The sequence below is a fragment of the Dama dama genome, chromosome 29 (genome assembly GCF_033118175.1).
Source record: "Dama dama isolate Ldn47 chromosome 29, ASM3311817v1, whole genome shotgun sequence".
Taxonomy (NCBI): Eukaryota; Metazoa; Chordata; class Mammalia; order Artiodactyla; family Cervidae; genus Dama; species Dama dama.
In genome coordinates, this window is record NC_083709.1 from 21,234,260 (window position 1) to 21,260,294 (window position 26,035).

A 26,035-nucleotide genomic window follows, 5' to 3' on the forward strand; every position below is an offset into this window, starting at 1 on the left:
TGAAAGGAAAAAACAATAATAGAAAATAAGAAATGGTGGGGGGAGAAAAGAGGCTGAAGGCCCTGAAAGTATTGTTTTCTAAGTTTGTTAGTGGCTGGCCACACATACCTGAACTTGACTGGAGATGAAGTCTTTCTTGTTTTGATTCACCTGGGCATACAAAAGCATCATTAGTAGTAGGACATTAATGTATGTTTGTGGAAATAACTAACTAATTAATTAAGACATTCTTATCTTTTCCAAAAGTCCTTACACTCCATAAAGGAAGCTATATTGGGGAGATTTTTCTTCTTTGCCTTTCCCCTGACTTCTCTCTCCATTAGGGCAGAGATAGTTATGAAGTCTATAATGCTATTGACCTTGTCCTTTGTTTTTGGTGAAAGTGAAAGTGTTACTCACTCACTTGTGCCCTACTCTTTGCGACTGCATAGACTGTAGCCCCGGAGTTGGTGCTGGACAGAGAAGCCTGCCGAGGTGCAGTCCATGGGGTCACAAAGAGTCGGACATGACGGAGCGACTGAACTGAACTGAGACTGTAGCCTGCCAGGCTCCTCTGTCTAAGGGATCCTCCAGGCAAGAATGCTGGAGTGGATAGCCATTCCCTTCCCCAGGGCATCTTCCTGACCGAGGGATTTTGGTGGGGAGGGCAATAAAGCAATTAATATAGCAATAGGATCTTTACCTTTTCTTGTGATGGAATTGTTTCTGTGAGTTCATTTTTGGTGCGACTCTCTTTGCCTGGAAAAAAGCCGACTCTAAAGTTTGAAATGCTTAAATTTCATGCTGATGTCCTTTAAGACCTCCGAAGCGCATGCTTGCATATGAATCCACATTTTCGGCAAATGCAGAGGAGAACGGGGTCTGCGTTTCAGTCATGCTGTCACGCAGGCAGCTCCTTTACTCTGGTAATTGCTTTAACTGGTTTATTAGTCCCACACACATATTCATCTTGCAATGAAATCGTTTGTCTCTTGTTAGGGACGTGCACGATATTGGACAAGAAGTGCCATAGGCTATATTTCAACTCTCCATCACAGCCTGACCATCCAGCAAAAACCTTTAAAAAACACACTCCATCTACTTCACACATGAAGTCCCCCAGCCAGATTAAGATGCTGATAGCTCCAGCTAAAGATGCTGGAGTGCTACTGAGAAGGAAATGTTTCTCCACTGCCATATCTATTTAGAATTTCAATTTCAAGCAATTGAACATTTTATTTTTGTGAAGTCTCTGGCTCTGTATGTTTTCAGTATAGGAAGATACATTTTATTTTTTCATCACTGAAGACTGTAATAGTTGTGATGGGTCAGATATGGAAATAGAATGTTCTGAATGTCATCTCAATATTTTTTTTCAACTGCATGAAAAAAAACCTGCTCATGACCTCCTGACCTCATTACAGTAACTCCTTTGGGAGAAGACATTCAGATATCCTGTCTAGACCCTGACTTCTTATTAGCCCTGCATTCCTGTCCTTTCTTTTTTAATTTAATTTAATTTAATTTTTTTAATTGTTTTTTTTTTCCATTTATTTTTATTAGTTGGAGGCTAATTACTTTACAATATTGTAGTGGTTTTTGCCATACATTGACATGAATCAGCTATGGATTTACATGTGTTCCCCATCCCGATCTCCCCCGCCCCGCCTCCCTCCCCATCCCATCCCTCTGGGTCTTCCTAGTGCACCAGCCCTGAGCACTTGTCTCATGCATCCAACCTGGACTGGCGATCTGTTTCACCCTTGATAGTATACTTGTTTCAATGCTATTCTCTCAGAACATCCTACCCTCGCCTTCTCCCAGAGTCTAAAAGTCTGTTCTGTACATCTGTGTCTCTTTTTCTGTTTTGCATATAGGGTTATCATTACCATCTTTTTAAATTCCATATATATGCATTAGTATACTGTATTGGTGTTTATCTTTCTGGCTTACTTCACTCTGTATAATGGGCTCCAGTTTCACCCATCTCATTAGAACTGATTCAAATGAATTCTTTTCAATGACTGAGTAATATTCCACAGTGTATATGTACCATAGCTTTCTTATCCATTCGTCTGCTGATGGGCATCTAGGTTGCTTCCATGTCCTGGCTATTATAAACAGTGCTGCGATGAACATTGGGGTGCATGTGTCTCTTTCAGATCTGGTTTCCTCGGTGTGTATGCCCAGGAGTGGGATTGCTGGGTCATATGGCAGTTCTACTTCCAGTTTTTTAAGAAGTCTCCACACTGTTCTCCATAGTGGTTGTACTAGTTTGCTAAATGACCCAATCAAAAAATGGGCCAAAGATCTAAACAGACATTTCTCCAAAGAAGACACACAGATGGCTAACAAACACATGAAAAGATGCTCAACATCACTCATTATCAGAGAAATGCAAATTAAAACCACAATGAGGTACCATTACACACCAGTCAGGATGGCTGCTATCCAAAAGCCTACAAGCAATAAATGCTGGAGAGGGTGTGGAGAAAAGGGAACCCCCTTACACTGTTGGTGGGAATGCAAACTAGTACAGCCACTATGGAGAACAGTGTGGAGATTTCTGTCCTTTCTAATAACTCAAAACTTCCCTGGTGGCTCTTATGTTTCCTTGAAGCTGTAACTTACTCCAAAATATTTTCCTTCAATGGCACAATAAATTATTCAGCAAAAAATAGCTTAGTATAAATGTATTACCAACTTTCCATGTTCATATTCTAATCTTCCACTCTCATCCCACATCTGTCCCTTTACTAGTCTTCAATGGGATCTCTATCCACCATCAAGGCACTAAAACAGACATTATCCTCGATACCTCTATCATTTCACTTCTTACATCTGACCATCAAATCCTGTTAATCGTAATTATAAAATATCTCTTAAATTTGAGCTTTCCTACATTTTCTGGTTGCTACTTTATTTCAAGACACATTTGCTTCGAATTGGACCAATAGGGTGGCCTCCGAAAGGGTTAATAGCTATTTCTAATAGATGTAGAGTTTGCTAACACAATGCAGCACCAGTAAGTAGGCGGAAAATATAGTTTAAAAATTCTCAGGAATAAACAATGACAGATGTTCATGTTTTGGCATAAATTAAACCTCAGAGCTTTATTAGAATGTTGAAAGTGATATTAGACATACTGAGTAAATGCGGACCCATGACATGCTCTTAGATGTGATAGATACCTATTCTCTCTCTATTTCATATTTCTAGTTCAATCCCAATTAAAGTGTCATGAAGATTGAGTTTTAGATTTCACAAAAAATACATCAAATAGGATACAAATAGCACTGCATACACGCAAATGCTTTCTAAAATAAAACAAAGAATATTTGGAAGCATAGCCAAGTTCAACACCAAGAGAGAGAAATCACCATAAGACAAAAATGTAGAAAACATGTGACATCAAAGCTGTGAGCAGGGGCTTCTGCCAATGTCTCCATAGGTTATTAAAAATATATTGATATCTTAGCAGTTTGGTTCTGTGTTTTAGATACTCACAGAAAGAGAAATTTTTTAACCATAGATATCAAATGCCTAGGGTACTAGTACTAAGTATCTTGCCAGAAGTCAGAATAATCAAGGGTTGCCCCATGCCAGAAATGAACATCAGAAAGGCTCTAACCTTAGCCTGTAGGAAATAGCAAGAAAGTTTATCTTCCATTATCTTGTCAATGGGCACAAAATGCCCTTGAAAAATGAGAACTTCAGAGTTATGTCAGATGAATGTGAAGGGTCAAGAAATTAAGAGTCAGTGAAATACCTGGGACTTGCTGTGTTGAGCAAGTAACAGTCCAGAGCACATTTGCCTTCCCAAAAAGGGATACATAATAAGATAAAGATGAGCTCTTAGTGAAAGTGTTCAAATCACACAGAATGAACCATTATGGAAGAGAGTCACAGATCCAGTAAGTGGAGAATTTAGATGCTTAGAACTAGAAATAACTGAAATAACAATCTGAAAAAAGTGTACAAAACTTATTTAAATTATTCAAAGTGATAAAAACACATAAATCATAAGACAAGAACCAAAAATGATTAAGGAATTAGAAAGTTTTTTAAAGGTCTCTGTATAAAACATATTCTGGGGACTTTCCTGATGATCCAGTGGCTAAGACTCTGTGCTCTCAATGTAGGAGACCTAGGTTCCATCCCTGGCCAGGGAACTATATCCTACATACCACAACTAAGAGTTTGCATGATGCAACTAAAGATCCCACATGCCCCAACTAAGACTCAACACAGTAAGATAAGCAAAAAATTTAAAAAAAAATTCTGAATTCAGAGAGTGAACAGTAAGTTCAACAGCTGAAAAGAGAATTCATGAACTGGACAGTGAGTCTGAGGAAATGACTTCAACTGCACCATTAGGAGAGAAAATGATGGAAAACATCAAAATATTATTTAAGGAACATGGAAGCCAGTATGAAAGACAATGTGTGTCTAATAGGCAGTATTTTAATTAGTAATAGATAGGAATTTTATGAAGTTGAAGAAAAATTTTATAAAGTTGAAGAAGAATTTTATAAAGTTGACTTGTCCGTGAGTGTCTGGGAGTCTCTGGTGGAGGTGTGGGCCAGCGGTGGCCTGCCACAGGGTGGGGGCACTGAGTGCAGCATTGTGGGCATGGGCCCTTTTGAAGGAGGTCCCCATTATCTTCATTACCTCCACCATAGTTTGGCCTCAGGTCAAATAACAGGGAGGGAATGCAGCCCCGCCCATCAACAGAAAATTGGATTAAAGATTTACTGAGCATGGCCCCACCCATCAGAACAAGACCCAGTTTCCCTCAGTTAGTCTGTCCCATCAGGAAGCCTCCGTAAGCCTCCTATCCTTCTCCATCAGAGGGCAGACAGAATGAAAACCATAATCACAGAAAACTAACCAAACTGATCACATGGACCGCAGCCTTGTCTAATTCAGTGAAACTATGACATGCCCTGTAGGGCCACCCAAGACGGACAGGTCCTGGTGGAGAGCTCTGACAAAACACTGTCCGCTGGACAAGGGAATGGCAGCCACTTCAGTATTCTTGCCTTGAGAACACCATGAACAGTATGAACGATCAAAAAGATAGGACACCGAAAGACAAACTCTCCAGGTTGGTAGGTGCCCAATATGCTACTGGAGATCAGTGGAGAAATAACTCCAGAAAGAATGAAGAGACAGAGCCAAAGCAAAAACAACACTCAGTCGTAGATGTGACTGGTGATGGAAGTAAAGTCTGATGCTGTAAAGAGCAATATTGCATAGGAACGTGGAATGTCAGATCCATGAATCAAGGCAAATTGGAAGTGGTCATACAGGAGATGGCAAGAGTGAACGCTGACATTTTAGGAATCAGTGAACTAAAATGGACTGGAATGGGTGAATTTAACTCAGATGACCATTATATCTACTACTATGGGCAAGAATCTCTTAGAAGAAATGGAGTAACAGTCATAGTCAACAAAAGTCTGAAGTGCAGTACTTGGATGCAGTCTCAAAAATGACAGAATGATCTCTGTTCATTTCCAAGGCAAACCATTCATCATCACAGTAATCCAAGTCTATGCCCTGACTAGTAATGCTGAAGAAGCTGAAGTTGAACAGTTCTATGAAGACCTACAAGACCTTCTAGAACTAACACCCCCCAAAAAATGTCCTTTTCATTATAAGGGACTGGATTGCAAAAGTAGGAAGTCAAAAAACACCTGGAGTAACAGGCAAATTTGGCCTTGGAGTACAAAATGAAGCAGGTCAAAGGCTAACACAGTTTTGCCAACAGAATGCACTGGCCATAGCAAACACCCTCTTCCAACAACACAAGAGAAGACTCTACACATGGACATCACCAGATGGTCAATACAGAAGTCAGATTGATTATATTCTTTGCAGCCAAAGATGGAGAAGCTCTATACAGTCAGCAAAAACAAGACCGGGAGCTGACTGTGGCTCAGATCATGAACTCCTTATTGCCAAATTCAGACTTAAATTGAAGAAAGTAGGGAAAACCACTAGACCATTCAGATATGACCTAAATCACATCCCTTATGATTATATAGTAGAAGTGACAAATAGATTCAAGGAATTAGATATGATAGACAGAGTGCCTGAAGTATGATGGACAGAGGTTTGTGACATTGTACAGGAGACAGGGATCAAGACCATCCCCAAGAAAAAGAAATGCAGAAAGGCAAAATGGTTGTCTGAGGAGGTCTTACAATAGCTGAGAAGAGAAAAGATGAGAAAGGCAAAGGAGAAGGGAAAGATATACCCATCTGAATGCAGAGTTCCAAAGAATAGCAAGGAGAGATAAGAAAGCTTCCTCAGTGATCAATGCAAAGAAATAGAGGAAAACAATAGAACTGGAAAGACTAGAGATCTCTTCAAGAAAATTAGAGATACCAAGGTAACTTTTCAGGCAAAGATGGGCTCAATAAAGGACAGAAATTGTAGGGATCTAACAGAAGCAGAAGATATTAATTAGAGGTGGCAAGAATACACAGAAGACCCATACAAAAAAGATCTTCACAACCCAGATAATCACAATGGTATAATCACTCACCCCAGCCAGACATCTTGGAATGCAAAGTCAAGTGAGCCTTAGGAATCACTACAAACAAAGCTAGTGGAGGTGATGGAATTCCAGTTGAGCTATTTCAAATCCTAAAAGACGATGCTGTGAAAGTGCTGCACTCAATATGCCAGCAAATTTGGAAAACTCAGCAATGGCCAGAGGATTGGAAAAGGTCAGTTTTCATTCCAATCCCAAAGAATGCTCAAGCTACCACACAGTTGCACTCATCTCACATGCTAGCAAAGTAATGCTTAAAATTCTTCAAGCCAGGCTTCAATAATACATGAACCGAGAACTTCCAGATATTCAAGCTGGTTTTAGAAAAGGCAGAGGAACCAGAGATCAAATTGCCAACATCTGTTGGATCATCAAAAAAAGTAAGAGAGTTCCAGAAAAACATCTACTTCTGCTTTCTTGACAATGCCAAAGCCTTTGACTGTGAGGATCACAACAAACTGTGGAAAATTCTTCAAGAGATGGGAATACCAGACCACCTGACCTGCCTCCTGAGAAATCTGCAGATAGGTCAACAAGCAACAGTTAGAACATGACATGGAACAACAGACAGGTTCCAAGTCGGGAAAGAGTACATCAAGGCTGTATATTGTCACCCTGCTTATTTAACATCTATGCAGAGTATATCATGAGAAATGCTGGACTGGATGAAGTACAAACTGGAATCAAGATTGCTGGGAAAGTATCAACAGCCTCAGACATGCAGATAACACCATACTTATGGTAGAAAATGAAGAAAAACTAAAGAGCCTCTTGAAAGTGAAAAAGAAGAGTGAAAAAGTTGGCTTAAAGCTCAACATTCAGAAAACTAAGATCATGGCATTCGGTTCCATCACTTCATGACAAATAGATGGGAAAACAATGGAAACAGTGGCAGGCTTTATTTTGGGGGGCTCCAAAATCACTGCAGATGGTGACTGCAGCCATGAAATTAAAAGATGCTTGCTCCTGAAGAAAAGCTGTGACCAACCTAGACAGCATATTAAGAAGCAGAGACATTACCTTGCCAATAAAAGTCCGTCTAGTCAAAGCTTTCCTTTTCCCAGTAGTGATGTGTGGGTGTGAGATTTGGACTATAAAGAAAGCTGAGCACCGAAGAATTGATGCTTTTGACCTGTGGTGTTGGAGTAGACTCTTGAGAGTCCCTTGGACTGCAAGGAGATCTACCCAGTCCATCTTAAAGGAAATCAGTCCTGCATATTCATGGGAAGGACTGATGCTGAAGCTGAAATTCCAATACTTTGGCCACCTGATATGAGGAACTGACTCACTTGGAATGACTCTGATGCTGGGAAAGATTGAAGGCTAGAGCAGAAGGGGACAACAGAGGATGAGATGGTTGAATGGCATCACCGACTCAATGGACATGAGTTTGAGCAAGCTCTGGGTGTTGGTGATGGACAGGGAGGCATGGCGTGCTGCAGTCCATGGGGTTGGAAAGAGTGAGACAGGACTGAGTGACTGAACTGAACTGAACTGAAAGAAGTCATCAGAAAGAAAAGAAAGATGGCTTAAAAGGATACATTTTAAATTGCAATATCCTTCTCATCTGTAACAATAGATCTCAAAATGTTATGGGTTTACATCCTCAAAATGCTGGAGGAAAATACTGTTGGATGGTGACTTAGATTTTAAATTAAATATGCATGATTTCATTAAAATGGAATTTGAATAGCTTAAGTTATTCTGTGAATTTAACAAAAGTTTCAGTGGTCTAATGGAATGAAAGTTTCTCATTCTCACTCAATTTGCTGCAGAAATATCCAGATTAACTTTTCTCTATGCATTGGCTTCTTAATGTTGGCTTTTTCTATCTCTCATTTCTAGGAACTCATCATGAGGCCGCCATTTTTTTTTTTTTTTTTTTGCAGCAGGAGAGGAAGGGACACAGAGAGGTTTTCTGTGTCTTTTCTGCTTCAGCTCAGAATTGACATATGTCACTTCTACTCACAGTCCATTGGCCAGAACCAGGCATTTAGCCCACTTAGGGAAATTAGCTGGGAGGGGTTGGGGGCAGGAGGAGAAGGGGATGACAAAGGATGAGATGGCTGGATGGCATCACCGACTTGATGGACATGAGTTTGAGTAAACTCTGGGAGTTGGTGATGGACAGGGAGGCCTGGCATGCTGCGATTCATGGGGTCGCAAAGAGTCGGACACAACTGAGCGACTGAACTGAACTGAACTGAACATTGGGAAAGTGTTGTCTTTCACTTGCCTGGAGAAGGAGACAGACTGGGCATTGTGAGCAATAACAATGTCTACCATTCAGCTCTCTTGTCATCAGATCTTCAGTTCACCCTTCTACCCAAACACAGAGCTTGCTAATCCCCTTCTCCTTAAAAAAAAATAATTTAATTAATTAATTTATTTTTAGTTTTTGGCCATTTATTTAGTATTTGGCCATTTATTTTTAGTTTTTTATTTATTTATTTTTGTGTTTTGAGTCTTTGTGGCTGCATGGGCTTTTCTCTAGTTGCAGCAGGCGGGGGCGACTCTCTCATTTCAGTGTGCAGGCTTCTCATTGCAATGGCTTCTCTTGTGGAGCACAGGTTCTAGGGCAGGTGAGCTTCAGGAGTTGTGGCGTGTGGGCTCAGTAGTTGCAGCTCCTGGGCTGCAGAGCAGACGCCCAATAATTGTGGCACATGGTCTTAGTTGCTCTGCAGCCTGTGGGATCTTACTGGATCAGAGTTCGCACTGTGTCCCCTGCATTGGCAGGTGGATTCTTTACCACTGAACCACCAGAGAAGCCCCACTAATCCCCTTCTTAACTAAGAAAACCCAAATGTCTTATTCAGTCACAAGATTATGGTCTAGGTCCACGATCTCTGGAAGATGCAAAGTCTTCCCTCAATTAGATCCAGGTATAGCAGAAGGCACTGGTAGTAAAGAACCCACCTGCCAGTGCAGGAGACATAAGAGATGTGAGTTTTATCCCTGGATCAGAAAGATGCTCTGGAGGAGAGCATGGCAACCCACTCCAGTGTTCTTGCTTGAAGAATCCCATGGACATGAAGAGCCTGGAGGGCTGCAGTCTATGGGGTTGCAAAGAATTGTTTGAAGTGACTTAGCATGCATGCACATAGCTCTTCTTGGACTGAGAGAATTCTGATACCAAGTTCTTCTCTCTTAAGACACAACTGACGATGGTGGAATGAGTTTTGCTTGTGTACAATAAGTACTAACATTTAGAAATGGGGCTGATATAAAATGCACAGTAGCTACTTGTGTGTAATAACTGAAATCCTAATGGCAGACATTATGAGGACATGCTAATTTAGTGGCAGAGAATGTTCCTTAATCAGGCCGCATTCTGATCTTGGAAGGAGCTTTCTTACCACTGCTTTCTCTATGTCTCCACCTTATGGCAAAGTGCTTCCTTTTTGTTACATATTCCCCTTAGCCACATCTGAAGTGCTGTCCTGAAATATGCCCTCCTTGGGAGATACATTGCTTTCTCATTATACTACCTGCTTATAGAAATTTGGATGCTCAAGTTTATTTTAAAGCTAGAACAGTCACATGAATTTTTTAGTTCAAGCTTTTTAGTAAATCTCCATCAAAATTTGTTAGGCTTCATTTTTATTTGGTTGAAGTCAGTTCCATATGCCAGTAATTACTTCTAGAGTTCTTTTCAAAGTAATATCCTCCAGACATTCTCTATATCTTTTTTTTCTTCTCTGCATATTATTTTTTTTCTCCCAACTTAATGAGAGCTACAATGCAGATGTCAGGCTCCTGAAGAGTGGATAAGTCCTTTATTCTCACCTTTATTCTGAGTTATTTTATCCAGTTGAAAAGTTTTATGGGATGTTTTTCTTTAGTGCCTTTAAAAAAAATCTTACACTTTATTGCTTGCAACACAGGAAGATTTGACTTTTCAAACTTTCAAGGTCCTAAATGTCTGAATTGCTGGACTTCATACACAGATGATCTAAATTTAAAACCATGAACTCAACCTGATGCCAATCTGAAAATGTGTATGATTATCTTGAGTATTGTTCAGGATTTTAGATATAATCCTGGAGAAAACTAACAGCTCTGTTTATTCAGGCCATGGGCTTTTCAACCAGTTGTGATAGAAGAATAGTTGAAGAGTTGAAGATACTGATAAGATCATGTCATTCACAACAGAGTAAAGAGTCTGAGCTGGATTAAGACAGAAGTGGACGTAACAAAGGGCCTGAAGAAAAGAAAATAAAACATCGAATGATTGGTCATCCATGCGGAGAGGAGGACAAATAGCTTTTCTTTTCATGGGTCCTGGGTCCACCTTTGTGGATTTTGACACAGTGCAAAATTGGGCAACTGAGACTGTCGTTCCAGAAGGCCTAATATTTATTAGCACAGAAACCAGTGTTAATATTGATTAACACCCACCTTCCCCCACCCTCAGACGACTCCTAAAGTTTTCATAAAAGATAATGCTGTTCTTCTTGGGGGTGTCACTATGGTTTACTGGCTGCTCTTACCCTCAGATTCTTGGGAATCCAAAATACTTCTAGCTGCATAGATCACACAGACAATGCAAAAGTGAGAGAGATAAAATGAGAAATGAACTTACCTTGCAGTGGTGTCATTGTCAGCCATCTCAAATACTTAGAGAAATCCCCAGACAGGTAGTGCCTAGAGGAGACGAAGCCCGGGCGAACCTAACTCCTGAAATAGCTGATTGTGCACAAGGAGACTAGTTCTGGACCCGGCCATTCGTAAAATGACAGAGTCAATGTGATTATCCACACTATGATATATGTGTTACTGTGTTCTGTATGAAGACTCAATCTGAAGTATTGCAGTAGTAACAATTAAAAATAATATCTTGACAGAGGAACTTGATACAGTGTGACTTATACACCCCTTAGGGTAATAACACAGCTCTTCACATTTTATAGGTTGAAGTCTCCTGAAATATGCTCATGAAAGTTTATCTCCCAACTCAACCCCTGCCCCACCTTAATACAAAAAGGTATTCTAGGACTGGTTTTCTGCCATAGTACATAGAATCCATGTGCTAGGGGCTTTATAGCACTCATCACAGCCTGGATGGAGGCAGAGAGCAAAAAGAGAGGTGCATACCGTAGACTAATCCGAGTCCAAGCCATATCCATATTTCATTCTTTGTTGCTTAGACCCAAAGCAACCAAAGGAAAACCAAACTCTGTATTTTTTTTAAAAATAGAAATATTTATGACAGAAGGTGGGAAACAGAAAGTGTACCCTGAGCTATTTTTAATACTAGGATGAATAAATAATTGCATTTCTAAATTCTCTTTAACTCATACTTTCCCCACCTAATTTAAAGCTGTTGTTCATGAGCAGAAGTGGGTACACAGCTTTCTGCTGTCTATAGTAAGCAAAGAATCTTCTGTGTTGTCCTGAATATAATCAAATCTATATAAGGTATATCTATATAAGGTATCACATATACCTTCAGCACAGATGGTTTTCACAAAACACGTTATGTCATTGGCTCTGTGGTTTTACAAATGGCCTGACCCAGCACTGGTCTTGTATTCAATAAGCTTTTTCAGGAGTTAGGTTTTCCTGGGTTTTGTCTTCCTCATCTACCACCTGTTTGGTGGGAGTAAGTCACTGTCTCCCCCTTACAAACCCAATCACAAAATATCAACCCTGACATGAAGTCAAGAATCCGTATAGATTCACATTAAGACATTATATCTTGCCAGAAAGCATAAAAACCCATTTTGTTTTCTAGCTCTTGATGCAGATCTCTAAAAGGAATAAAATTAATGTGTGTACTGCATTCACAAAAATCTCTGAGTCAGGTCTACAGGTGCCAGCATTGTGATTATTGTGTCATCGCTTGACAATCACAGAGACAGTTTTTAAGAATCCCCCAAGAACATATTGCACATTACAGTTTTTTCCTGTAATCTTGAATCAGCTTAGAAAGCTTGTTAATTGCTTAAGCTACTCCAAACCTGTTTGGATAGAAAATCACCCAGAAACCTGTTAACTCACTCCTCTCTCAGCATGGCCCTTTATACAGACCTGAGTATCAGTTCTAGATAAATTATTTTTTAAAGATGTTATTCAATATTTCATCAATTCCCAGCACAATTGGTACCTTCAAAATATCCTCCATAATCTTTCTTCCCCCTGAAGTGTGTATAAACAAATCTAATTCCTTGTTAGATGTTAATTGTAACTGCCATATAACTGTATCTCTGAAATTTTCTAAAAACATTACCCATATGTCAAGGTCTTTCCCTAACTGCCTGGTTGTCCTAATGAGAGGGTTATTTTTTATACCTCCTGCTGACTGCACCTCATTCAGTTTGTAGGCTAAATATATCAACTATAGAAATATCTTCACTATAACTAAAGATTACCAGTAATGGACCATGACAGTAATTGTAATAGATAGTCCTGCAAAAGCATCATTTGTATAGATTGTGTGAGGCTGGAAAATCTCCCTTATCTTTGGTTTATTACTGAATTAACTCATTTTATATGGTAGTTGCAAAACCTCTGGAAAACAAACAAACCCAAGTGAAATTGATCAATGTATAAACATCTCTGAAAGCCTTTGGGTATACAAAATTTTAAGAAAGAACCTGAACAGTTGATGAGAGAGAATGTAGGCTGAGAGAAGGAAATTGGTGTTCCAAGCTGAACTAAAATCCTTAAGATTGTTGGAGAATATGGTTCTGCATGTAGTGTAGGGGCTCTTATTTTAACCTGACCCAGTGTAATGGACACTGTAGTATGCTGCTGAGACTCCCTACTTCAGGACAATCTCCCAGCTTATAAACTAACCGCCCAGGACTCAGAGCTGAGTCTGCTTCCTAGAACCACTCTTGGCATCACATGTCTTGGATTAAGTCCCTCTATGGAAATCGCCCTCAGCAGAGGGCGCTACCTTGGTCAAGGTTGTACTTTGGTTCCTGTGAGATTGACTGATTCTGTTGCTATACATCTTAGTTCATTTTCTCTGTTTGTTTAATCCTTATCAGTGATGAGGGATCAGGAGATCACAGTCCCTACAGACATTCTGCACCAAATCTCTGGACCTGAAGTAGGTACATCATTGCTGTACCTAATGTGGAGTTGTGTTGATGTTATTTTTATATCATATATAAAGTCATTTACTTGGGTAACTCTTACACTAGGGAAAGGGGAAGTCTCAGATATTTCAAGGACTATTGGACGGAGAGTCTCAGCTGATGTTGATACCTAGCACCCAAATTGTCATCATAATCCCTTGGTTAGAATAGGTTAACCAGGTGGTAAAGTTCTGCTCCAAGTCTGTCAAAGAGCACGTCCACGAGGGGCCATGGACCAGTAGTCATTACCCAGTCTCTGTTTCTGAGTCTAATTACAGTGGACGTACTTATGATTTGACACAACAGCAATTTTAATTTCTTGGCCTGTGGAGTAACAGTTATGTGGTTGGTAGGATCTGCTTCTTCCTCTGCCCAGTCCTGTCTTTTCTTCCTCTCTTTCACACAGTGGTATGCTGGTAACTGTTTAACAATGGCATCTCCCAGTGTGTGTGTGGGGAACACCCTTACTTGTTGCATTTGCCAGTTTCTGAGACATAGATTTCCACTATGGCCAATTTTCAACTATCAACTTGGCATCATTGAACAGACTTGGGAAGAGATACACGTAATTGCTTCTTGCTAGTTGGTACAGGTTGGTCCATTTTAGAGCAGTGACAAGCAGCAGTCCCCAGTGAAGCAGCTGTGGCATTGGTGGCTGGACTGTGTGGAGGAACATGCCAGGCATGGCATGTGTCTTAGCCAGGTAGTAGGTGATGAGCCTGGAGGAAGTCTGGGTGCTGGCCTGGGCCAGCAGTGGGGCATTGGAGCTGCCAGACTACATCTATTCAAAGATGATGTGGTGTTACAGGCAATAGCACGTGATACTGATACTGGCTGGAAAAAATCAGTGCTGAGGTCTGGGGACTTTTTTCCCCAGATGGTAGTGGTAACTGTATTCCAGCATTTGTGCTATGCTTCTTATATAAATACACATTTTAATATATTTAATACATATACTGTGATGTGTACACCACAATCCTGAGAATGACACTGGAAGGCGGGTGGAATTATTCCCATTTTATAGATGTAGAAACTAAGACGGAGTGAGGTTAAGTGATGTTAAGTGACGTATATATTCCTTAAAATAATAAAAGAAGTAAAAAAACAGAGTGGCTAAAGAAAGTAAGTTGAAATGGCTGAGGTTTCCTTGATTATTATTTAATCCTTTGTGTTATTTATATATACTGTATTATATGTGCTTAGTCGTATCTGACTCTTGCAACCCCATAGACTGTAGACTGCCAGGCTCCTCTGTCCATGGGATTCTCCAGGCAAGTGGGTTGCCATTTCCTTCTCCAGGGGATCTTCCCCACCCGGGAATTGAACCTGGGTCTCCTGCATTGCAGGCAGACTCTTTACCGACTGAGCTACGAGGGAAGCCCCATTTATGTATCAATTCAGTTCAGTCATTCAGGCGTGTCTGACTCTTTGCGACCCCATGAATCGCAGCATGCCAGGCCTCCCTGTCCATCACCAACTCCCGGAGTTTACTCAAACTCGTGTCCATTGAGTCGGTGATGTCATCCAGCCATCTCATCCTCTGTCATCCCCTTCTCCTCCTGCCCCCAATCCCTCCCAGCATCAGGGTCTTTTCCAATGAGTCAACTCTTCACATGAGGTGGCCAAAAGTATTGGAGTTTCAGCTTCAACATCAGTTCTTCCAATGAACATCCAGGACTGATCTCTTTTAGGATGGACTGGTTGGATCTCCTTGCAGTTCAAGGGACTCTCAATAGTCTTCTCCAACACCACAGTTCAAAAGCATCAATTCTTCGGCGCTCAGCTTTCTTTACCATCCAACTCTCACATCCATACATGAGTACTGGAAAAACCATAGCCTTGACTAGACGGACCTTTGTTGGCAAGGTAATGTCTCTGCTTTTTAATATGCTATCTAGGTTGGTCATAACTTTCCTTCCAAGGAGTAAGCGTCTTTTAATTTCATGGCTGCAATCACCATCTGCAGTGATTTTGGAGCCCCCAAAAAATAAAATCTGCCACTGTTTCCACTGTTTCCCCATCTATTTCCCATGAAGTGATGGGACCAGATGCCATGATCTTAGTTTTCTGAATGTTGAGCTTTAAGCCAACTTTTTCACTCTCCTCTAGGAAAGTATATTTCAATACATAAGTAAAAGCCATTTGCTGTTTTCTGCAGGATCTGGGAAATGCTGTTGTGGGAAAGCCAGTTTTTGTTAAGGTCCTAAACAGTCTTGGGTTTAATATATCATTGATTTGATTTCCTTAGCTAATCAGGGTGACATTTTGTCTTGAGAGAGTAGTTAATCTGTGTCAAGCAAATTGATAATAGGTGTCTTTATAGAACAGAATATAAATAGATTAATTATTATTTACAGAAGAGACAGCCTAGAATATCTGTTGATCAGTGCATTCTCTTTGCCTTAGGACAATTATTTAAGAAACAGAATCAATTTTGGATGATAGTATTTGATAAGTATAGGATCAAAATAGCAGGATGGTTTTATATCACTTTATATATTATCAATTATTTAACTCATATAGTTATGATGAACTAGAATTGCCTTATCAGCCAGAGGACATCTCCCTTTATCACTATTATTGGAGCACATTCTTTAGTATCCACATGTAAAGATTCTTTTAATTACCCAAATTATTGGCATTGTCACATCCAGTCTTATAGCTTATGTTTCATTAATTGCATTTTAAATTGGCAATTTCCCCACTGAATTAGGAGTCAGTATAACCCTATCATCATTATATTTACAAGTCATATTTTAATGAGGTTTTTTTTAATGGGAAGATAGTTTCTTATGGATAGTCCCATATGTGTACAGAAACCTTGTCATCTAATGAAAGATTAAATTAAAAGGAGATATGAAAGCATGAAGTGTTGTCTAAAGCCCACTCATTCACCCCTCTCTCCCATAATCTAAGAATCTTGTGGACTGAATATTGTTTATTTGAAAAGATTCTTTGGCCCTTTATTCTGCTTAGTCTACTTTTTATTTGCTGTATTAAATATCACCATGAAATCAATAATAACTATAACAAAGAATATTAGCAAAGCAAGGCATGCAGCACCCCATCTGTCTTGAAAATGCTCACTTGTCAATCTTTGCTGACTCACGTTTTAATGGATCACCGTGTGCTATGGAAGCAGTTAATCTATGGAAGTAGCTAATGTTTTATGGTGTGACATCCGCAAAAATGAATCCTACTTTCTTTGCACAGAAGCTTAGAGATGAGTATTACACAAATTTTCACAGCAAAAAGTAATGTTAAATTTGAAATTTCAGTAACTATTGTAAAAGCCTGTAATTGTTGACATTTCTGAGTAAAATAGTAGGTTGTTTTTTCCTCTACGGTTAGTACTGAGAACATGCTTTTTACATGTGTGTGAGTCTTTCTGAAAAAAGAATGTATTGTCCAAAGAGTACCATGCACTAATGTGTCCTTCCTATCAATTTTGCCTTTGCGCCTAGCCACGTCCCCTTTAAGAAAACCAATGTAACAGTGAGTCTGCAAGTAGATGAATTAAGAAATAAATTTATGAAGTGAGTTATGAGATAATCTAGAGCACTTACAACCTAAATCAATTCATAAAATTTACTTTCCACAAATCTTCCATATACTCAGGCATGCTACCAGATGACATAGGACTAAAAGTAATGAAAGATGAAATTCTAGTGAAAGGCATTGAAGGCATCCCTAAATGTAAATAGATAGCCTGACTGATATTGAGACCAGGAAAATTATTTATATGTAAAGGTGTTCCCACTAGTTTGCCATTGTAAAATTGACGTCAGTATAAAATTACATCTATGACATGCTTTTCAGGAAAACACATGCAAAGATAGAAAAAATAAGTTTTCTGCATTACTAATAATGTTAGTAGAGTATGTCCTTTTTTGTGTGTGAACATCAGTTTTTGTGGAAATATTATGGCCCCAGATAAATGTGATTCCTCATTACATGGCAATTAGACAGTTGTTATTAGAAATATTATTCATGATAAGAGATAAAATAAATTTTAAAATGTAATTTATGATGTGATTTTTTATTTTAATTGGTTTCTTTCTAAAACTTGGTATATTAAATAGGATTTTTAAAATCATCCTCATTTTAATGATCAGCAAACTGAAACTCACAGATCTTAAAGGACTTGCCATGCGATCCACAGTATATAATCGAGAGGTCTTTCCTTTGCAATATGCTGTTGGCAATTTGGAGGAATAAAATATGAAGATAAATGTGGTTATAAGTTAACTGACCTTCTTCATTCTGGGACAGGAGAATCATTAATCAGGTGTCATCTTAAAAGCGCATTAGTTATTTAAGTAAGAAACAATTTTTATATTTAATGGTCCCTGTATGCAATCTGCAATTACAATCTAATTAGTATATGCCAGGTATTACTTTCTTCATTACTAGCTTTTGTTGTTTTTGCCTAGAAATATAATTTTCTCATCGTATAGCTGGGCTGTAGAAAATAACGTGGGCATCATTTAAGATTTCAATCTTCATAATTTCTTCTTTTCTCAGTCAAAACCTGACTTTCTTTTTGGTTATTGTTTTTCTTAATATAGAATCAAAGTACGTTTATATTTGAAAATTTAAAAATGAAGAAAAACTAACAAGTGTAAAAATAAATGCCTTCATTTACTACAAACCATTCAGAGGTGACCACTGAAATGCTGTGTTTGTCATCTGGTAATGTCTTTTAGGGAAAGTACTTCTTTTTTAACAAAAACTGGATCTTCACATATTAACTTATCGGACATCTTTTGTCTCTCAGTTAATTTATTGTCAAACATTTTCCAGTCAATGAATATACTTTAGCTCGGTTAGTTATAATAGCTCGAAGGCTGGTTATACCATGGAAATTCAAGCAAAAACCATATGTAATAAGCATTATGTACGTGAAAGAAAGGAACAAAGGAAAAGACAGAGATCATGTGTTTACATAGACATAGAGTGTAGAGGACATAGTTTTACTTCCCAACTCAGCAAGGGAATTTTTGAGCCTTCAGAGTTCTCTCATTATGTTGGTAATGTGTCTAATTATATTGAAGCGACAATCTCTCTTGTTATATGTACCCTATCACAAGCAGCCACTATGAGCAGCTGATGCTTTTAGCATTTTACCTAAATACCTCATTGCTCAAAGTCATGAATTTATTAGGTATATTTTCTATCTTCCTAGTTATTATAGGTAATACATTGAAACAAATTTTTGACTCTATATAACATGTTTTGTCATTTTCTAGCTTCCTATAATGGTTTTCTCATTATTCTTCATTCTCCTTTGACATGTTTGTTAATTTCCACTCAGCCCCAAAGGCATAGCTACATGGCTTTATTTTCCTTTTATTATGAATTTCTGTATAATTAACCATTTCTACAAGAATACTGCATGACAAGCACCAAGTTTTAGTAACATTTAATAAAATTATATTTTTTCCCCCATCTGATTGGCTATTCCAGGTTCTTTGCATTTTCATATAAGTTTTAGCAGCTTGCTGGTTTCAACAAAAAGCCTTGTAATTTTGGTGTGTGTGTGTGTGTGTTTGCAGTATTTTGATTGGGATTGCATTGCATCTATTGACTAATTTAGGAAGAACTGATATCTTAACAATATTGAGTCTTCTCATTCATTAAAATGGTATGACTTTCCATTTATTTGATCTTCCTTAATTTCTCTCAGTAATGTGGTAATGTATAGTTTTCAGAGCAGGGTTCCTGCTGTCATCTTTTGTTAAAATTTGTATTTTGGAGATGTTATTAATGTTATAGGAGGTATTTAAAAATTTCATTTTAAATTGTTTTCTGATAATCTATAGAAATAGTTAATTTTGTTATCATTTTTGTCTAGCAACAGTGGAAAATTAACTTATTAGCTTAGTAATTTTCTTCTTAGAATCTGTAAAAAGTTTTTATTTACATGACACTGTAATCTATGAATTAAGATATTGCTTCTTTCTGATCTTTATTAAAGATTATAGTGGTATATACATGGATATAATTTTCAGAATTCTCTGAGTTTTCACAAACCCCCAAATTCCCTACTAATATTTTAATATGATTGTTCTCTGGGATTTGTAATCTCATTCTGAATTTAGGAAAATGGAAGCAGGGCATAAGTGGATTTATATTCCTTTGGCACCTGGCAGGCATAGAAGAACAGTTAGATGATTTTCTGATTGACACAATCCCTAGTTTTCTGGGTCAGAAGCATAGAGAGTGTGAAAGAACAAATATTTTCCTGCCTATATTTTTAGGTTGTCTTTTTATTTTCCCATAAATTGAAGCCAGTGTATGTCATTTGCTGAATTCCAAATTGTTTTTCTAAGCCTAGCCCCATAAGCCTTGCAGTTGTTGTCAATCCTTCCAAGATTATAGTGTGAGACTGTCTGATAGTTATGTTTTTCTTTGTGGTTTGGGGCATTTATCTTTTTCTGTCTGAGTATTTTGGTGAGAAGCTGAAAGAAGGTTGCTGAGCTCGTTTCCAGAATGGAATGGAAATGCTACTACATTTTACTGGAAACTAAATTCCCAAGGCCAATTAATTCATCAATATGTTTTAATCCATTTATGTTTTAGGATGAGACAATATTACTTTTTGCATAAAAAATTTTAGTCCTAAAAATTTTCCTATTGTTAAAGGACTAAGCACTTTGTCAGGGCCCAGGGCAGGCAGCCCCCAAATATGCCTCATTGGCATATTGATTATTTCGAATGAAAGTTATTTAAGAAACAGCAAATGCAAGACCCTACTCTTGGTCTCCCTGAAAGCAGGAAATAAATCTGTCACGTGCAAGGTGACATCTGCATATATGGAGGTAGATAGACAATCTTATCTCCAGAGACGGGGAGTTTGGGCCAAGAAGCCTGATTAAAACACCCTTGTTATTCTTTAATTTACTACCCCAAGCCAAACTCTGTTTAGATTCCTCACTAATTAAGCATCCAAAGCCCAAGGTTCTTTGTTCTGTCAGTTCCTCATAAATGTATTTTTTTTTTTTGGTCTAAAAAGTATAAAAGCTGCCTCCTTTGGCCACTTCTTAGGTCCCTCTTCTGAGACCTCCATGCATATGAATTAAAATTTGTATCTTTTCCTCCTATTAATCTGCGTTATGTCAACTTTATTAGTAGTCAAACCACAAGAACTCATGAACTGTAGAGATGGAAATTTCTCCCTCCCTGACAAGCTTTAATTTATTATTTGTTATAATTGTGCTTCTTATAGAAAGCACTTCCATGGTCTCATATGAGCTGAGGTTTGAATTACCCATATAATCACTTCTCAGCCTTTTGGCTAAGATCAAGTGAATTACCCATATATTGCATAAGAGTCTGCCATAAATTCCTAATGGGTTTCCGGGTGGAGGAAGGGTGGAGAATGGTGGCAGCAGTATTGTATGTAGTTACTGTGTCTTCACAGCTTGCTCTGGGCAGAATATTTCAGGAACTATATATTACAGAGAGCTCTTGAAAACACTTATAAGATTATGTTACAAATGTAATTAAAAAATTCATGTAGCAGTCTTAATTTTGTGAATGTCATTTGAAGCCAGAGAATTCTGCTAAGCTCTTTTTTTGTCCTATGGAAATTCTCTAATGTACTGCAGTTGACTGACAGCAGGGAGTTGAGGTGAATGAGAGAGTAGGGGACCAGAAAGAGGAGCAAGTGTGAGTGTTCCTGCCCCCAGACTCTTCTGGAATCATGTCAGCCTTGGACTTTGGCTCTTCCATGGTCTCAGCTGGGGCTTGGCATCCCAAGAAACCGAGTGTTCAAGAACCCTTGAAACTGCATGTTTTTATGGGTATATTTTCTCCTAAATACTGCCCCTGTGGGTTTCATGATGCTAGTAGTAAAGAACCTGCCTGCTAGTGCAGGAGACATAAGAGACCTGGGTTCAATCCCTGGGTCAGGAAGATCATCTGGAGGAGGGCATGGGAACCCACTCCAGTATTCTTGCCTGGAGAATCCCATGGAAGAGGAGCCTGGCGGGTTATAGTCCATGGGGTTCCGAAGAGTTGGACATGACTGAAGTGACTTGACATGCAAGCAAGCATTGCCCCATCATTATCTCTTAGAAATAGATGATTATCTTCTATGTGATTTAGAAGGAATGTGCTTCTTGTTTTTATTCCTACCCAACCCAAACTGGAAAGATCTGGAGGAGGGAAATGCAGTTGATCCTCAAGGCACTTAGATGTTGAATGGCACCCTACATTTAGCCCATGACACAGTGTCATGTGTAAAGCCTAATCGTAATGGCCGCATGTCATTATTTAGCAATCATCATATATAATTTCTGATTGGTTTAAGCTCAGTATTCTTCTGTTTTATATTCTTTTATACTTTATAAAGTATTCTTTTATACTTTTATTCTTTGTAAAGTATTCTTCTGCTTCTCTAAGTATTTCTATAGTAGCAAATCTTTAGTCACCATGAGCTGCACCCACAGATCATGTGCTCAGGGAATTTTCATTTGTTAGGTTATTGAGAGTTGGTTTGCTCCTGCAGCTCCATCGCACTGACCCTCTTCGTGCTCCTCTCCCATTTCAAGCTGCCTGTCGACAATGAAGTCTGTGCACTGCCTGTTCCTTCTTCCTGGACACGGTTTCATCACCGGAATCATCACTCTCTCCCTTCCTCCAGATTTCTGCCCCAATGGCACTGTTACCGAACCAGCTTGATTTACCTGCAAGCCAAGGGTTGCAGCAGGGAAAAAGTTTATCATGAGGCAGTCAAGTGAGGAGATGGGAGAACACATCTCAAGTCCACCTCCCCAAAGATAGTTTAGAGATATTTATGGGATAAAAAGGCAGGGTGGTCCAAGGCATGAGGAAAGATGATTGCAGGTAAGAAAAGTGAGGTAACCCGTGGTCTGTGCAAGTCTAGTTGAGCTTCATGGCTCTTCAGAGGACACATGTTCAGAAAATGGTAGCTTTAGCATGTTTTGAGGGTGGAAGGTTTGGCCCTTTGAAGTCAGAAGGTCATCCATTGGACACTCATACAGGTCTGGTTGAATGTTTGGTGGTCTCAGCTGGTCTGAACTAGGTAAGAACTAGCTCCAAGTTCCTGAAAAACAATTTAAGCAACTGTTACTACAGTAAACCATATGTTGAAGGCATTATATCTAAGTAAGTTAGTGAGCCACACTGAAAACCTTCTGTGTTCTCCATGACCTAGATGGACCATGGAATCTTCCAGGCAAGAATACTGGAGTGGGTTGCCATTTCCTTCTCCAGGGGATCTTCCTCACCCAGTGATCATATCCATGTATCCTGCATCTCTTGCAATGGCAGGCAGATTACCACTGCGCCACCTGGGAAGCCCCAAGCTAGTGGAAGTTTAGTTTAAAATCAATTAAAGAAATCTCCACACTGTTCTCCATAGTGGCTGTACTAGTTTGCATTCCCACCAACAGTGTAAGAGGGTTCCCTTTTCTCCACACCCTCTCCAGCATTTATTGCTTGTAGACTTTTGGATAGCAGCCATCCTGACTGGTGTGTAATGGTACCTCATTGTGGTTTTGATTTGCATTTCTCTGATAATGAGTGATGTTGAGCATGTTTTCATGTGTTTGTTAGCCATCTGCATGTCTTCTTTGGGGAAATGTCTGTTTAGTTCTTAGGCCCATTTTTTGATTGGGTCATTTATTTTTCTGGAATTGAGCTGCAGGTGTTGCTTGTATATTTTTGAGATTAATCCTTTGTCTGTTGCTTTGTCTGCTATTATTTTCTCCCAATCTGAGGGCTGTCTTTTCACCTTGCTTATAGTTTCCTTTGTAGTGCAAAAGCTTTTAAGTTTTATTAGGTCCCATTTGTTTAGTTTTGCTTTTATTTCCAATATTCTGGGAGGTGGGTCATAGAGGATCCTGCTGTGATTTATGTCGGAGAGGGTTTTGCCTATGTTCTCCTCTAGGAGTTTTATAGTTTCTGGTCTTACATTTAGATCTTTAATCCATTTTGAGTTTATTTTTGTGTATGTTGTTAGAAAGTGTTCTAGTTTCATTCTTTTACAAGTGGTTGACCAGTTTTCCCAGCACCACTTGTTAAAGAGGTTGTCTTTTTTCCATTGTATATCCTTGCCTCCTTTGTCAAAGATAAGGTGTCCATAGGTTCGTGGATTTATCTCTGGGCTTTCTATTCTGTTCCATTGATCTATATTTCTGTCTTTGTGCCAGTACCATACTGTCTTGATGACTGTGGCTTTGTAGTAGAGTCTGAAGTCAGGCAGGTTGATTCCTCCAGTTCCATTCTTCTTTCTCAAGATTTCTTTGGCTATTCGAGGTTTTTTGTATTTCCATACAAATTGTGAAATTCTTTGGTCTAGTTCTGTGAAAAATACCGTTGGTAGCTTGATAGGGATTACATTGAATCTATAGATTGCTTTGGGGTAGTATAGCCATTTTCACAATATTGATTCTTCCAATCCATGAACACGGTATGTTTCCCCATCTGTTTGTGTCCTCTTTGATTTCTTTCGTCAGTGTTTTATAGTTTTCTATGTATAGGTCTTTTGTTTCTTTAGGTAGATATACTCCTAAGTATAAAAATGAGCACCTAAAAAATAAGAATAACAACAATAAAAAACCCCAAGCAATTAAAAGCAGGCAAGGCAAGTTAGATACAGGGGACCTAATCAGATTAGCCCTCAGTTTCAGCACCACTACCTCTGAGAGGTCTTCCTTGACAGTCCTATTTCAAATTACACCCCATCTTTCTTTCCTCTTACGTGGCCTTGTTTTTCTTTGCAGCATTATTACTGCCTATATTTTTGCCCATTTATTGATAGATTGATTGCTTGTTTATGTACTAGTAGTTTATGCACTCACTGTTTTATACAATAAGTTCTATGAGAACAAGAACTTTCTTTTGTTCACTGTGCAGGCCTCACACCTGGAATAGTGCCTGACACTTCACAGGCAATGGGTAATTTTTTTTTTTTTTTAATGATAACTGAATGAATGACATTTTTCTTGATCTTTCTAACTAGGCAGCATCCTCATTTCCACATCTCACGGAATTTATTACAATTAGAAAGCACCCACTAATATTAATCTCTCTCTCTCTCTCTCTCTATATATATATATATATATATATATATGTACAACCACAGGCTTCGGCACTAGTGGTAAAGAACCCACCTGCCAATGCAGGAGCCATAAGAGACTTGGGGTCAATCCCTGGATTGGGAAGATCCCCTGGAGGAGGGCATGGCAACCTACTCTAGTATTCTTGCCTGGAGAATTCTATGGACAGAGGAGCCTGGCAGAATACAGTTCATAGGGTCGCAAAGAGTCAGACAGCACTGAAGTGACTTAGCATGCAGCAAGCACAAATGTACACACACACTCTCTCTCTCTCTTCCTTCATTCTGTGTAAACAGAGATTTCAAGTAAGTAGTTTAAGCAAGAGGGAAGCTTATTTCTCCTAGGTGTAATAGTGTGTAGGTAGACTGGCAGAGCATCTTTGATCCTCGAGGCCATCCAGGGATACAACTCCTTCTATCCTATTACTCGACCATCCAGGGTCATAGCCCTCTTGTGTGCATACAGGTAATCATCATGTACGCATGCCTGCCAGCTGAATGGAGGAAAGGAAAGGGGCAAACCCTCCTTTCCTGTTAGAGTGTGATAATTTCCAGCTGCAAGGGAGTCTGGGAAATACAGTGTTTATTCTGCTCATATAAAAACTCACTTATCAGAAGGTGAAAGAAATGATATTGGAGGACAAGGAGCAGGCCCCGCTGCAATCCTTTTGTGTAATAATTTAATGAATGTTTCTCTCTCCCACCGAACTCTTGAACACTGGTGATTTTTCTTTCCTTTTTATCCTTGGGCCCTAGAATAATGCCATCATGTAGTAGTTACTCAATGACTGTAGAGTTAAATGATTATTTTATCACTCACTACCTATGTAGGTTAATAATTGTTTTTATCGATGACACAGTTCTCAGTCAGCCATACCCATCTATCACTGGGGGAACTTTTTCAGGAGGATGAAGATAAGAAGGTTATTCTATTACTCTAGGTGGGAGGAGAGGGAAGTTCAAGGTAGGGAAGTGTTGATGAGGATGAGGCAGGAAGAGTTGAGGAATTTTGAATTTTTCAAGAGGAGGAGCCCAGAAGTGGGAACTGTCTAAGGAAATCAAGGTGGTCCTTTGGGGTAGTCCCTAGGTACTCTTACAGGGAAGAAGTGGGGGAGACACCCAGGTGTGTTTCTGTGGTCTCTCCTTCCATTCCCTGAGATGCTCAGGTTCTTCATAAAAGCACAATTCTGCTGAACATACTTTCTGTTATAATTCTCTCTTTCAAAGAAACAGAAAATCCTGACACATCCCTCAGAGAAGAGTCTTGAAACTTGTTTTTGGAATTACAGATAGCTCAGTTTACATGTAAACAATTTATAAGCA